A 16,107-nucleotide genomic window follows, 5' to 3' on the forward strand; every position below is an offset into this window, starting at 1 on the left:
TCATGAGGAATTAAAAGAAAGAATGGCAAATAGAACAAGTGGTGAACTTTTGTGGTTTGGTAGCAAAGTACAAATAAAGCAGAACTCTGTGGCCAAGTGGAACCGAATTCTAGTTTAATAACTAATGGGACATTTTTCTTTTTCTTTTTTTTTTTTTTTAAGAGACGAGATCTCGCTCTGTCACCCAGGCTGGAGCACAGTGGCGTGATCGTAGCTCACGTCAGCCTCTTGAGTGGCTGGAACCATACGCACGCCACCATGCCCGGCTAATTTTTTATTTTATTTTATTTTATTATTTTATTTTTGAAACGGAGTCTCACTCTGTCGCCCAGGCTGTAGTGCAGTGGCGCCATCTCGGCTCACTGCAACCTCGGCCTCCCGGGCGAGCTGAGCGATTCTCCTGTCTCAGGCTCCTGAGTAGCTGGGACTACAGGCGCGTGCCACCACGTCTGGCTAATTGTTGTATTTTTAGTAGAGACGGGGTTTTGCCATGTTGGCCAGGCTGGTCTTGAACTTCTGACCTCAGGTGATCCACCCGCCTCGGCCTCCCAAAGTGCTGGGATTGCAGGCATGAGCCACCGCGCCCAGCCCTAATTTTTTATTTTTTTAAAAGATGGGGTCTTGCCATGTTACCCAGGCTGGTCTTGAACTCCTAGACCCAAGCAATCCTCCCACCTCTGCCTTCCACAGTGTTGGGATTACAGGCGTGAGCCACCACACCCAGCCCACTTGTTACCTTATAAGTAAACAAGTAAAAGCAGCTTGTGCGTTTTTTTGTTGTTTGTTTTGTTGTGTTTTTGAGACAGGGTCTAGCTCTCTTGCGCAGGCTGGAGTGCAGGGGCGCTATCATAGCTCACTGCACGCTCTGCTTCCTGGGCTTAAGCAATCCTCTCACCTCCCTTCTCAGCCCCTCCAGTAACCTGGACTACAGGCCCGGGCTACCACGCCCTGCTAATTATTTTTATTTCTTTTTGTAGAGAGGGAGGTCTCCCTATGTTGCCTAGGCTGGTGTGAACTCCAGTTCCTATCTTGGCCTCCCAAAGTGTTGGGATTACAGGCATGAGCCCCTGCTCCCAGCCTCCTTTTGTGGTTAAAAGAAAAATCACCCACTGGCTGGCCCCGAAAGATTGTTCAGCCCCTCCAGATTTCACTCCTGCCCACTGCTGAGAAGCCGACAGCAGTTTTGCCTGCTGCTCTTTTCTCTGCCTCCTCTTGCCATTTAATTTCCCTCAGATCCCAGTGTCCTGCCTAGCAGGCTTTCGTGGCCTCTCTTGTGTTCTTGCCTGCTGCCGTGGGCAGGAAGCTATTGGTCTGGTTGCTTTTAATACAGTGACTGCTTTGCCACCAGGCATGACATGAACTTGTACTTGAAAGAGCTAAGTGGAAGCAGGGCGTGTTAGTTTCCTATACCTGTTATATTACCACAAGCCTGGTGGCTCAAAACAACATACATTTGTTTTAGGGTTCTGCTGTCAGAAGTCCAAAATAGGTCTCACTGGGCTAAAGCCAAGGTGTCGGCCAGGCTGGTTCTTTCTGGAGGCTCAGGGGAGAACCCATTTCCTTACCTTTTCCAGCTTCTAGAGGCCACCTGTGTTCCATGGTTCATAGTCCCCCTTCCATCTTCAAAGCCAGCAGGTAGCATCTTCTCATTTCTCTCGACCTCCTACCTCCCTCTTATTAAGATCCTTGTGATTACAGTGGACCCACCTGGATAATCAAGGATAAGGATTAGCAGCCTTAATTCCATTTGTTACCTTAATTCCCCTTCTGCCAAGTAAGGTAACCTATTCACAAGTTCTGGGGATTAGGACCCTGACATCTTTAGGGGCTATTATTCTGTCTGCCACACACGAAGATGAGAAAGTTTGTAAGTTTATTCTTCCCCTTTCTTTTTTTTTTTTTTTGAGATGGAGTTTCACTCTTGTTGCCCAGGCTGGAGTGCAATGGCGCACTCTCGGCTCACTGCAACCTCTGCCTCCCGGCTTCAAGCGACTCTCCTGCCTCAGCCTCCTGAGTAGCTGGGATTACAGGCATGCGCCACCAAGCCTGGCTAATTTTGTATTTTTAGTAGAGACAGGGTTTCTCTATGTTGTCCAGACTGGTCTCAAACTCTTGACCTCAGGTGATCTGCCTGCCTAAGCCTCCCAAAGTGCTGGGATTACAGGCATGAGCCACCCCGCCCGGCCTGTTCCCCTTTCTACAGTTTTAAATATCATCCTTTTATTTTGGAGGAACTAAAAAGATTGAAGATTCCCCACCCAGAGGGTCACCACACAAAAAGTACCTGATGGTGTAATGATCATATGAAGAATAAGACTCCCAAGTTCTTTAAGGTTTGTGTTAGTCTCCAGAACTGTCCATTTCCCTCATAGGTTTCACAGAGAATTTACCTTGACCAGATCCCACATTGTAAAAGGAAATGTGTGGGATGGATTCATAAAGCATATAACATGACGTGTTCAGACGTCACCTCAGAACTTCCCTTGTTTTCTTTTAAACAAACTTTATTATTATTATTTTTTAAATAGATGCAGAGTCTCGCTATGTTGCGCAGGCTGGTCTAAAACCATCCTCCCGCCTTGGCCTCTGAAAGTGTTGGGATGAGTCACTGTGCCAGGCCTAATTAAACTTTTTCTTTCTTTCTTTCTTTCTTTTTTTTTTTTTTTTTTTTTTTTTGAGATGGAGTCTCACTGTGTTGCCCAGGCTGGAGTGCAGTGACGCAGTCTTGGTTCACTGCAACCTCTGCCTCCTGGGTTCAAGTGATTCTTCTGCCTCAGCCTCCCAAGTAGCTGGGATTACAGGCACCCGCCACCACACCCGGCTGATTTTTGTGTTTTTAGTAGAAATGGGGTTTCACCATATTGGCCAGGCTGGTCTTAAACTCCTGACCTCAAGTGATCCACCTGCCTTGGCCTCCCAAAGTGCTGGGATTATAGGCGTGAGCCACCACGCCCGGCCCTAAATAAACTTTTTAAACCTTAATTTTTTTTTCTTTTTTTTGAGACAGTCTTGTTCTGTCACCCAGGCTGGAGTGTGATGGCACAATCTTAGCTCCCTGCAGCTTCCACCTCCTGGGTTCATGCGATTCTCCCTCAGCTTCCTGAGTAGGGGTTACTACAGGCACATGCTATCACGTCGGGCTAATTTTTGTATTTTTAGTAAAGATGGGGTTTCCCCATGTTGGCCAGGCTGGTCTTGAACTCCCGACCTCAATTGATCTGCCTGCTTCAGCCTCTCAAAGTGCTAGGATTACAGGCGTGAGCCACCAAGCCCAGCCTAAACCTTAATATTTGATTTTCAGAATAATGAGAAACATTTCTTATGGTGTTAACTTTGTGTGTGCGCTGTTTCAACAGTGCTTCCTCTGTCCCTGTCCCTGTCCCTGCTGCGTAAGTTGGTAACGTTTTGTGAATCAGCCTAGGACAGGTACCACTGTTTTTAGAATTCTTTCTTTTTTTTTTTTTGTATTTTTAGTAGAGACGGGGTTTCACCGTGTTAGCCAGGATGGTCTCGATCTCCTGACCTCGTGATCCGCCCGCCTCAGCCTCCCAAAGTGCTGGGATTACAGGTGTGAGCCACTGCGCCCGGCCTTAGAATTCTTTCTGGAGGGAAATGCATTGTAATTTCCTGGCTACCTTTTAGTATTAAAAAACTTTTGGAACATAGCTCATTGATAATATGCTATAGAAAGAGAGTCTTAGAGTTTCTCTGTTCAATTAAAGACAATTTCAAAAACCAACAAAAAGACTTTCTTAGTTCCAGTACTCTTTTGTATTCATTAGATAGGGACAGTTTGGTTCAGACTACACCTGTGTGGGATATGTCTTTACTGGTTTAGTTATTTAATTTATTTATTTTTATTTATTTTTTTTGAGACGGAGTCTTGCTCTGTTGCCCAGGCTAGAGTGCAGTGGCGCAATCTCGGCTCACTGCCAGCTCTGCCTCCTGGGTTCACACCATCTCCTGCCTCAGCCTCCTGAGTAGCTGGGACTACAGGCACCCGCCACCACGCCCGGCTAATTTTTTGTACTTTTAGTAGAGACGGGGTTTCACTATGTTAGCCAGGATGGTCTCGATCTCCTGACCTCGTGATCCACCCGCCTTGGCCTCCCAATGTGCTGGGATTACAGGCGTGAGCCACCGCGCCCGGCCTTATTTATTTTTTTTGTGAGACAGAGTTTCACTCTTGTTGCCCAGGCTAGAGTGCAATGGGGCGATCTCGGCTCACCGCAGCCTTCGCCTCCCAGATTCAAGCAATTCTCCTGCCTCAGCCTCCCAAGTAGCTGGGATTACAGGCATGCGTCACCATGCCTGGCTAATTTTGTATTTTTGCTGGAGACAGGGTTTCTCCATGTTGGTCAGGCTGGTCTCGAACTCCCGACCTCAGGTGATCCGCCTGCCTAGGCCTCCCAAAGTGCTGGGATTACAGGTGTGAGCCACTGCACCTGGCCTATTGGTTTCTTTTTTTTAAAAAAAAAAAACTGTTTATGGCACTGTGGAGTCCCACCAGACAAACCATTAACTTACAGGAAATACTATTCTGCTCAGGAAAAAGAAAAAAAATCGTAAAAATTAAATTTTGCATACATTTTCTTTATAACATGCATACTGTGTGTACTTTTTTTTTTTTTTTTGATACAGAGTCTCGCTCTGTTGTCCAGCCTGGAGTCCAGTGGCACGATCTTGGCTTACTGCACCCTCTGCCTCCCGGGTTCAAGCGATTCTCGTGCCTCAGCCTCCTGAGTAGCTGGGACAACAGGCGTGTGCCATCACGCTCAGCTAATTTTTTTGTATTTTTAGTAGAGATGGGGTTTCACCATGTTGGCCAGGCTGTTCTCGAACTCCTGACCTCAAATGATCTGCCCGCCTCAGCCTCCCAAAGTGCTGGGATTACAGGTGTGAGCCATTGCGCCTGGCTTGTGTGTACTGTTACCAGTATATATTTCTGTGTAATAATGTTCAGGGTTGTAAACAGAAAACCACATATAATGCACTTTAAGGGAGTATTTGAGGGATTTTCCAGAGAGTATGTTCATCCTGTTGCTCTGTAATGGTCATCATTTTGGGGCTAATGACTGCAGTTGCCATGATTCAATTATGAACTTCCTTTTTAAGCATAATTTCTTTTTTTTGTTGTTGAGACAGAGTTTTACTCTGTTTCCCAGGCTGGAGTGCGGTGGCGTGATCTTAGCTCACTGCAACTTCTGCCTCCTGGGTTCAAGCGATTCTCCTGTCTCAGCTTCCCAAGTAGCTGGGATTACAGGCATGTGCCACCACACCCGGCTGATTTTTGTATTTTTAGTAGAGACGGGGTTTCGCCATGTTGGCCAGGCTGGTCTCGAACTCCTGACCTCAGGTGATTTGCCCACTTCAGCCTCCCAAAGTGCTGGGATTACAGGCATGAGCCACCGTGCCTGGCCTTTAAGCATAATTTCTATATAAACATTTAAAATGAAAGTTGCTGTAGTCTATCATGTTCATTATAGCAAATGCATGTCTTATTTTTGTTCCTTTCAAGAAGTTAGCTTCAATTAGGGAAGTTGTCAACAGAGAATTTTAAAATAATTTTTAGGTGAGTTTTCAAATGAAAAGGAAGAGACGTCTGCAAATGTCCTTTACTTATTCAGCTTCTGAAATACCTTACTTTTTATTTGCCTTTGATGTAATTTTTACATTGAGTTCCCAGATTGATTATCTAAAGCGGGAAAGGTAGAACTAATTCATTATCTAAAGCAAGAAAGAACGAATTTTAAGTTAAAATAGCAGTGTTTTCAGCAAGAATTAAAAAAACGACGTTTCACTTTCTCTGTAGAGGAAGAGTGGTGGGGTAAGACATTCAAGAAAGTTGTTCATTCGCATATTTCGAGAAGCATTGAGGTGCAATTGCATAAAAACGTATCTGCTGTCTCTAGCTTTGGCCTTTGAGGGAAGGATATAAGGGAATACTCAGGACAGGGGTAAAAAGAAAAAAGACCCTTAGCACCCGAGGCTTTCAAGATCAGTCTTATTAGTAACTTCCGTCCATCTCTCCCCTTCCTCTACCCCCAGCGGCCCCCCCAATCTTCATGGGCCACAGGAGACTGTCAGGGTGTTCAGCCTGGTTTCTGTGCCTGGTTAGGTGTGGTGTCATAACACACAGAGGGACCTCAGGAGGACTAACCCTGTGGTCTGTGGATGGTGTGATGCCTCGGGAGCTGGGGTCACTGCAGGGGTGGGTGCCTAGTGGCACAGAGGGAAAGCAGGCAGCAAGTCCAGGGCCGTTATGCCAGCCACAGGTGGTGGGCTGTCTGAGGGAGCAGTGCCTTGCGGCAGTTCTAACCCGATTTCCCATGCTGAATGCCCTGGTGGGTACTTCGGGGGTTTGATAAGAAAAGAGAGTAGTTTCTTCTGTGTTTTCATGGAAAGGAGTTTTCTCACAGGCATAATCTTGAGTGTCTACTCAAGATTTGGGAACATTTCACATGTATGTATTACGGTTTGTGACCAAAGACTCTGGATAAAAGGAGGATTTATATCAGAATTATAGGAAGAGCTGTCATGCTGTACCATGGAGACCTGTGTGTGGGTGGTGAGAAGATTCAACAAGAAAAATAAGGTCTGGGCACTGGCATGTCTGGGTGCTGCTGCGGGCTGGGGAGAGGAGCCTGTTGCATTTAAGAAAGATTTGCCTTTTCATCACCATGTCTCCAGAATAGGCATGGTGCCTGGGGCCCTACAGAGGCAGCTCAGCAACTGTGGAGGGAATAGTGGATTGAACCAAGTTCCATCTTGTAAAAAGTTAATATGTGGTGAGTTTGAGTTTTTTTCCTCAACTCTCCATTTCAAACAGAAACCAGAACACTTCTATGCATGTTTGACCCCATGCAGAACCCGTTTTCTTTGTTTTTCTATGATATGGATGACTTCCATTCTCAAACTTAGTTACTAACTTACTGATTTGCCTTTATTGAAAAGAACACAATTATTTACAGTGAACACTTTCTTAGAAAATCTGGAACATAAGGTTGCCATAATTATACACACTTTGTGGTCTTTAAGATATATTCTCAGGGTGACATGAACATGTCAGAGAGTATAAACATTTTTAGAATTCTTGATGTCTGGTGCCAACTTTTTCCAAAAGGGCTGCACCAATTTACTCTTTTCTTAGCAATGTATCAGTACACGTACCTGTAATAGTGCAAATGTGCCCTCAGTGAGGATCAACATTTTAAAAGTTTTTTTAAAACAAACAAGCAAACAAACTGAATTTGGTGGTTACAAAATGGTGACTTATTAAATCTACTGATCACTAGCTAGATTGAAAAAAATTTTTTTTTTTTGCATATTTGTGTATTATGAACTGGCTACATCATAAGAAATGATGGTTTATTTACTTAACCTAGGTTAACTCTTTTCTATCAAATAAAGTGATTTACAGGTTTTTGTCACTGATGTTTTAAGCATGGGGAAAATGTGTGTCAGTTTTGACTGGGGTTTAGGTTAGATTTTGGCTAATTGTAACGGTCGTTTACCTTTCTTTTAATTTTTCTTTTAAAGATGAAAGATCTCTCAACCCATATATTGTCTTCTGGCCAACTACAAAATGTTTCCTTACGAGGAGAAATTGTGAATTAAATAGATTTTTTAAAAATTTAATTTAATTTAATTTTTTTTTTTTTTTTTTTGAGATGGAGTCTTGCTCTGTCGCCCAGGCTGGAGTGCAGTGGCACAATCTCAGCTCACTGCAACATCTGCCTCCCGGGTTCAAGCAATTCTTGTGCCTCAGCCTCTTGAGTAGCTGGAATTACAGGCGCACGCCACCACGCCCTGCTGATTTTTGTATTTTTAGTAGAGATGGGGTTTCACCATGTTGGTAAGGCTGGCCTCAAACTCCTAACCTCAGGTGATCCATCCGCCTCGGCCTCCCAAAGTGCTGGGATTACAGGCGTGAGCCACCGCTCCTGGCCAATAGATTTTTTTTTTTGAAACTATAATTTTTCTTTTAATTAAATAGAGCAGAGTCTCACTGTGTTACCCAGGCTGGTCTTGAACTCCTGGCCTCAAGTGATTCTCCTGCCTTGGCTTCCTAAAGTACTAGGATTACAGGCATGAGCCACCACACCTTCCTGTGAATTAAACGGATTGTATTGGTCTGGGTTATAATGATAAACTGTTCAGTTTCAGGCTGGGCATGGTGGCTCATGCTTGTAATCCCAGCACTTTGGGAGGTCGAGGTGGGCAGATCGCTTAAGCTCAGGAGTACAAGAGCAGCTTGGGCAACATGGTGAAACCCCATCTCTACTAAAATACAAAAAAAAATTAGCCGGGTGTGGTGGTGCGTGCCTGTGATCCCAGCTACTCGGGAGGCTGAGTCACTAGAATCGCTTGAACCTGGGAGGCGGAGGTTGCAGTGAGCTGAGATCGTGCCACTGTACTCCTGCCTGGGCAACAGAGTGAGACCACGTCTCAAAAACAAAACAGGCCAGGTGTGGTGGCTCACGCCTGTAATCCCAGCACTTTGGGAGGCCGAGGTGGGCGGATCATGAGGTCAAGAGATCGAGACCATCCTGGCCAACATTGTAAAACTCTGTCTCTAATAAAAATACAAAAATCAGCTGGGTGTGGTGGTACACGCCTGTAGTCTCGGCTACTCAGGAGGCTAAGGCAGGAGAATCGCTTGAACCTGGGAGGCGGAGGTTGCAGTGAGCTGAGATCGCGCCACTGCACTCCAGCCTGGCGACAGAGTGAGACTCCATCTCAAAAAACAAAAACAAAAACGAAACAAAACAAAACACTTCAGTTTCTGGAATCTTATGGCTCATACCTGCTCCTTTCTAAATGTTCCATGTGTTAATCAAAAGAGATTATGTCGAACAGATTTTTTCTTCAGTATTTCTTGCATTCACGATCAGTTAGGACACTTATTCTATAGTAAGAATTAGAAGATTGCCTTCTTATTTCAAGTATGGGGGGCACACATCATAGGTCATTTGGAACAGGAGAGATGAAAGGGATGAAACATCTCTGTGTATTGTGCTGGACCGTTGGAAGACTTCAACTTGAGAGCCGTGTCGAGTCTGGTCGAGTCTGCTTTCCTGTTATTGTTCCACACCTTTCCTGCTCTCCTCTCCAAGATGAAAGTCTTCAGAGTGGGCTCTAAAGAAAAGAACTTTGCCTGAACCTGTCCATTTGCTCCATTGCTACACTACTTGATTGTCTCTAATTATTGTTGCAATTTAGTTTCAGTTGCAATCATAGAGGCATGGAGGAGGTGGAAAATTATTTAGAAATGATCAAGAAGTGAATCCCACATCCTCTGAAACTGCTGGTAATGTTGTTTTGCTTCTCTGTTTGCATTAACTTCAGAAAAACACAAAAGCAGTGAAGGGTATGTAGGGGATTTCTATGACTCCTCATTATCCAGGATAGCGTGACATTGTATATTTGTGCTTTTATGGTAGTGAGATGGTTATTAGCTGCTTTCTTTAGTGACTGAATTTTATAGTAAGGGCCAGGATAATACCTTCCTTATCCGAGTCTTTATATTTTCCACCTTTTCTTTTCTTTCTTTTTTTTTTTTTTTTTTGAGATGGAGTCTCGCTCTGTCACCAGGCTGGAGTGCAGTGGCGCAGTCTCAGCTCACTACAATCTCCAACTCCCTGGTTCAAGCAATTCTCCTGCCTCAGCCTCCCAAGTAGCTGGGACTGCAGGTGTGTGCCACCACACCCAGCTAATTTTTGTATTTTTAGTAGAGACAGGGTTTCGCCGTGTTGGCCAGGATGGTGTCTATCTCCTGACGTTGTGATCTGCCTGCCTCGGCCTCCCAAAGTGCTGGGATTACAGGTGTGAGCCACCGCACCTGGCCTTCTTTTTTCTTTGAGACAGTCTTGCTCTGTCGTCCAGGTTGGAGGGCAGTGGCGTGATCTTGGCTCACTGCAACCTCTGCCTCCTGGGTTCAGGCATTTCTCATGCTTCATCCACCTGAGTAGCTGGGATTACAGGCATGTGCCACTGCACCTGGCTTATTTTTGCATTTTTATTTTATTTTATTTTTCAGACAGGTCTTGCTCTGTTGCCCAGGCTGGCATGCAATGGCATAATCTCAGCTCTCTTAACCTCTGCCTCCCAGGTTCAGGCAGTTTACCTGCCTCAGCCTCCTGAGTAGCTGGGATTACAGGCGGGCACCACCATGCCTGGCTAATTTTTGTATTTTTAGTAGAGATGGGATTTTGCCATGTTGGGCAGGCTGGTCCCAAACTCCTGGCCTCATGTGATCTGTCCACCTCGGCCTCCCAAAGTGCTGGGATTACCGATGTGAGCTACTGCGCCTGGCCAGTTTTTGTATTTTTAGGAGAGACGATGTTTCACCATGTTGGCCATGCTGGTCTTGAACCCCTGAGCTCAAGGAATCTGCCTGCCTTGGCCTCCCAAACTGCTGGGATTACAGGTATGAGTTCCCGCACTTGGCCATTTTCTACCTTTTCTTGAGTCTTCAAGGATTCTATTTCAGAAGCGTGCCCTTACCTGGCATTGTTGAATCTATGTTGTAGTTAGTAGTGTTAGATATGAATGATGGAATTGGCTAAGGCTATTAAAAAAACCTATTTTCAGTCGGATGCTGTGGCTCACACCTGTAATCCCAGGCCGAGGCAGGCGGATCACGAAGTCAAGAGATCGAGACCATCCTGGCCAACATGGTGAAACCCCGTCTCTACTAAAAATATAAAAATTAGCCAGGCGTGATAGCGTGCGCCTGTAGTCCCAGCTACTTGGGAGGCTGAGCAAGGAGAATCGCTTGAACCCAGGAAGTGGAGATTGCAGTGAGCCGAGGTCACACCACTGCACTCCCGCCTGGGTGACAGAGTGAGGCTCCGTCTCAAACAAAACAAAACAAAACAAAACAACCCTGCCTATTTTGTAGTAATATCACAAGTTTCTTTCTTTTTTTTTTTTTCTTTTCTTTTCTTTTTTTTTTTTTTTTTTTTTTGGAGATGGGAATTTTGCTCTTGTTGCCCAGGCTGGAGTGCAGTGGCACAATTTCGACTCACTACATCCTCCACCTCCCGGGTCAAGCCATTATTCTGCCTCAGCCTCCCAAGTAGCTGGGATTACAGACACCCGCCACCACGCCTGGCTAATTTTTGTATTTTTGTTTTTTTTTTGAGACGAAGTCTTGCTGTGTCGTCAGGCTGGAGTGCAGTGGTGCGATCTCGGCTCACTGCAACCTCTGACTCCCTGGCTTAAGTGATTCTCCTGCCTCAACCTCCCGAGTAACTAGGATTACAGGTACACGCCACCATGCCCGGCTAAGTTTTGTATGTTTAGTACAGACGGGGTTTCACCATGTTGGCCAGGATGGTGTCTATCTCCTGACCTCGTGATCCACCCACCTCGGCCTCCCAAAGTGCTGGGATTACAGGCATGAGCCACTGTGCCTGGCCAATTTTTGTATTTTTAGTAGAGACGGGGTTTCACTATGTTGGCCAGGCTAGTTTAGAACTCCGAACCTCAGGGGATCCACCTGCCTCGCCCTCCCAAAGTGTCAGAATTACAGGTGTGAGCCACTGCATCCAGCTCGCAGATTGGTTTCTATGAGTAGCTTGTAATTGTTTATTCAGTCAACAAGCTTGAGTGATCACTTCATACCATGTAGTCCCTGTTGTCACCGATGCTTTGAGTCTAGAAGGAGGAGACAAACATGGCAGCAAGCTGTGAAGGAGCGTGTCACAGTAGATGTGGCAGGTGTGTGCATGAAAAATGTAGGTAAACCAAGGAGAGCAGTGCCAGTTCCACTGGCGTTGGGATGGCACTGGATTGGCCAGGGGAGAGTTTGTAGAGGAGCTGGCCCTTGGGCTGGATTGTGAAAGATGAGTTAGTGCCAAGTAGGAGAACATTGCAAAGAAGTGTGTATCAAAGCAAAGAGAATGAGAGGACAGGAGGTGTGAAGCAGTTTCGCCACTTGGGGAGCTACAAATGGTTCTTTGTGCCTGGAGAGTAGGCTGTGAGCAGAGGGAGGAGGCCAGAGGCAGGGTTAGAGAAATGGGGGACAGTTATGGGGGGCTTCAGTGTGTGTTGTTACACAGGACTTATTCTCTGGGACACGGAGCTATGAGAGGGTTTAAACCAGGGATATTTTATGCTGATTATTTTGCTTTTTTTTTTTGAGACATAGTCTTGCTCTGTTGCCTAGGCTGGAGTGCAGTGAGTGGCGTGATGTCAGCTCACTGCAACTTCTGCCTCCTGGGTTCAAGTGATTCTCGTGCCTCAGCCTCCTGAGTAGCTGTGATTACAGGCATGTGCCACCACACCTGGCTAATTTTTGTATTTTTAGTAGAGACTGGGTTTTGCCATGTTGGCCAGGCTGGTCTTGATCTCCTGGCCTCAAGTGATTTGCCAACCTCCGTCTCCCAAGGTGCTGGTGTGAGCCACTGCGCCCGCTCTTTTTTTTATTTTTATTTTTTATTTTTGCCAAGAGGGGGAAGGGAGGGAGAAAGGAAGCAGGTGGAGGCAAGGAGAGGGAGAAGCAGAGCATTCTGTTGCATTTTAGAAAGATTCTTCTGACTTAGTGTGGCTCAGATTGGCAGTGGAGAGACCCTTAAGGAATTTTTGGAGATAGGTGAGCTAGGTGATGAGGGCTTGAATTCAGGCTGTGGGAGTAGGAGGTAGGAGAGAATAAATACAGGACCAGTGAAGGACATGAAATTGATGGATTTGGTTGCCAGTGTTTGGGAGGGACATAGCATTGAAAGGAGATGAAAGAGACAGAGTGACGAAGGTGAGCGTCAGGTTTCTGTCTTTGGATGACTGCTTGGAGAGTTTCCATACTGAGAATAGGACTTCGGTTTTGGACGTAATCTATGGAGTTTTGTGGTACTTGTACAGTGTCCACTTTGAGAGACCCATTTAAATAGTTGAATTTGAACCTGCAACTCCAGAGATGATCAACGCAGGAGTGGGAGTGGAACCTAGGGAGTGGGTGATGCCACGGGCTGATCGAGGAGTCCAAGGATGTTGTCTTGGAATACCACCACTGAAGGGCTGGGTAGAGGAAGAGATCTGAAAGGGAAACTTTGAAGGCAAATGTATGTAACTCTTCAGGTAACTAGATGGTAAATGGAAAGAGAGAGAGGGCAGGAGCTGGAAGTTGCAGAGTGGAGAGCTTTTTGTATTTTTCTGGGGGATATTAAGAGTATTTATAGACTCCTTTTTATACCTTTGGACGATGATTCCGAGCCAGTCTTGAATGAAAGCATTCATATGTGATGTGTTGTAAACCTCCAGGACGATCGGTCTCACATTTCATTTTGTCTGCTCTGGCTTCTGTACGCAGCAGCTGCAGACTATATGTGTTTTTGAAACCTATTTAACTTACTTTCTTTTGTGTTCTCTAATTCTCTGAAATATTATTTCCAACAGCCCTAAGATTGAAATTAAGAGAACGTTTGAATCTTAGCTGCATTCTGGCATTTTCAAGTGCTTCCTGCACATTTCCCCTTGGATATCCCATCATTGTCTGAGATTCAGCATGTCCGAGAATTGCTCCTGGCCCTTTCATTCTGGTGTTACCTCTAGACCTCTCTAATTTTTAAACTTTTATCACCATTTACTTATCACTGCAATCATTATGGCTTGAAAAAAACACTGGATTCTTTTCTCTTTCTTGCCATTTAAATTGTTTCCCATCTATCCAACCATCCGTTTGTTCATCTATTCAACCATCCGTTTGTTCATCTATTCATCCATTTGTTCATCTATTCATCCGTTTGGTCAGACTTTTAAAATTCTTTGTGTCAGGGTATTTGCTTTATGCTCAGGCTGTGAAGAATTTTAAGATACAGGCCCTGCTTTCCAGAAGCTCACAGTGTAGGGCGGTTCACGTGGAAATTTGCTATGGTGGAAATACCAACAAATGCTATGGGAGCCTGGGGACTTTCAGCTTTCACTGTGTTCTGAGTGAGATGTACTTTAAAAAAAATGGTTTTAAAAAATTTAGACATGGGGTTTCACTATGTTGATCAGGCTGGTCTTGAATTCCTGGCCTCAAGCAGTCTTCCCATCTCGGACTCCCAAAGTGCTGGGATTACAGGCGTGAGACACCATGCCCGGCTGAGACGTACTTTTGAGCAAACCCAACAGGCAGTTACCTACTGGGATGAAGTGAGATGGGAACATGCCAGAGTAGGTGTCACTGCTCTAACTGTTCCCACACTAGCAGTTAACTGCTTGCTGCACATGAAGTTCATTGCTGAACATTTTTCGTAAGTTCTCATTGAACCCTCACAGTTACCCTGTGGGTGGCAACAAATACTGTACTGATTTTATAGGTGAGGAAATGGAGAAGTAGAGAGATTCTAAAGGGACATAGCTGCTGAGTGGTTGAGCTGGCACCACAAGCTAGATTTCTCAGGCTCCATGCAAAGGCCATGCTTTGAATGGGCTTTTTCTATACTGGCTGCTCATTCACACCCCCCTCTTCATTTTTATGTCTTGTACTTTTACATACCTTATATGCTATTTATGTCTTTTCATTGTTTTTTCTTTTTCTCAGACCTCTCAGAGATGAATTTATGTACTTTCTAAACGTTCTTTCTTCTGGGAGTGGGATACAGAGTTTTGTATCTTGATATAGTTTGGACAGAGTTTTGGTTAAACCTGTGTTGCTGGTTATTAAACACATTTACATTGAAAGAGCCATTGTTAATCTTAGGGTTGAAATTTGAGGAGTTTGTAGGATCATGCAGTAAAGGCAGTATCTTTTTCCTTAATCCTCCGGGTAGCATTTAGTTTAGGGGCTGCTGTTTCCTCCCAGGGACTCTGGTAAACTGGGTTTGATGTTGTGGCAACAAGAATTACGCAGCCTGGCCTTCGATGATTCCCTGGAGCCAGAACATGTTTTGTGGTTGGGCCACTAGAATTTATGAGAAATCCAGGTAACCAGGTAAAGGTTAACGAATCTTCCTGAGCTTGTCTCTCAGCCGTTTTCAGGGCTCTTTTCATGGCTTCTCTTAGCCTTTTTGCCCTTTATGACTAAATAAAAAGGCTGCTGAAAGAACTCATTTAACAGTGAGACAGGAGAACACTAGCAGAATAGCGTTTCTTCCAGGGAGTTACAGAGCAGCTCCCAGAGTCTTCCTGCCCGAAGTCCTGACTTGGAAGCTTTGTCTCCTGCTAGAGGAGGGGCTGGCTTTTTTTTTTTTTTTTTTTTTTTCTGTAGAGATGGGATCTCACTATGTTGCCCTGGCTGGTCTCAAACTCCTGGGCTCAGACGATCCTCCCACCCCCAAAGTGCTGGGATTACAGGTTTGAGCCACCGTGCACAGCCTAAGGCTGGTTTTTGACAGGGCCTCATTGGAATGTGAGCACTGTGGTAGGGTCACCAGGGATCTCAAGACAAGACCCTCTAGCTTTGCAGGTTCAAAAATAGACTTTAGGACTTGGATTTGTGCCAATTTATTCATGCTATTGCAGGATTTTAAAAAAATCAAGTTGTGATCATTTGCCTGCTCTCAGCTCAGCTGTGGACTCTGGTTCTTGGGGAGCACATCCAGGGAGCCCTGGAAACACCATTGTCTTGTGCTGTGGCACCTCTTGGTGTTTGTCTTCTGGGGGACCATCTGGGGGACCATCCTGACTAAACCTGTTTAGTCAGGACAGCAACCTGACAATAAAATAGAGTCAGATACAGCTTTTGAGGGCTTGCCATTTGTTTTGCTTGGCATTGAAACCCTCTTGGACTTCTGAATAGCCCACTTCAGGCTTGTCTCCTTTACTCCACACTGGCTTTTACTGATTTATTGAAGATGGAGACTTCTTCAACTTGTTCTCTAACTTTGACAAAGACTTCTGCGATTTCTCTGTGTCCAGACTGCAGTGACAAAGCATGGAGGAAATTAAATTCTAAAAAGATTTTTAGAATTATAATTGAAATATTTATTTTATGGGTTTATGATATCCCAAAAGAAATAGGGATTCCAACCTAGACTTTGGGGTCTACCTTTAGAAGGAGCCCCGTTTTCTGGGTGTGTTCCATGGTCCACTGAGGAAGGCTTCTCTTTGAGTCTACTGATGCCTCAGGGAGGGCCTCCCGGTGATCCTGCTCCTGTTCCTTGGGACCCATCAGGGATA

General features: G+C 45.2%; 1 protein-coding gene across 1 annotated transcript in view; it reads left to right on the forward strand.

Moving 5' to 3' along the window:
* The window catches only part of CYTH1 (cytohesin 1), a 106,832-nt gene that overhangs the window by 1,004 nt on the left and 89,721 nt on the right, over positions 1 to 16,107 (forward strand). The window lies entirely within an intron of this gene.

This window comes from Gorilla gorilla, chromosome 4, assembly GCF_029281585.2.
Source record: "Gorilla gorilla gorilla isolate KB3781 chromosome 4, NHGRI_mGorGor1-v2.1_pri, whole genome shotgun sequence".
NCBI lineage: Eukaryota > Metazoa > Chordata > Mammalia > Primates > Hominidae > Gorilla > Gorilla gorilla.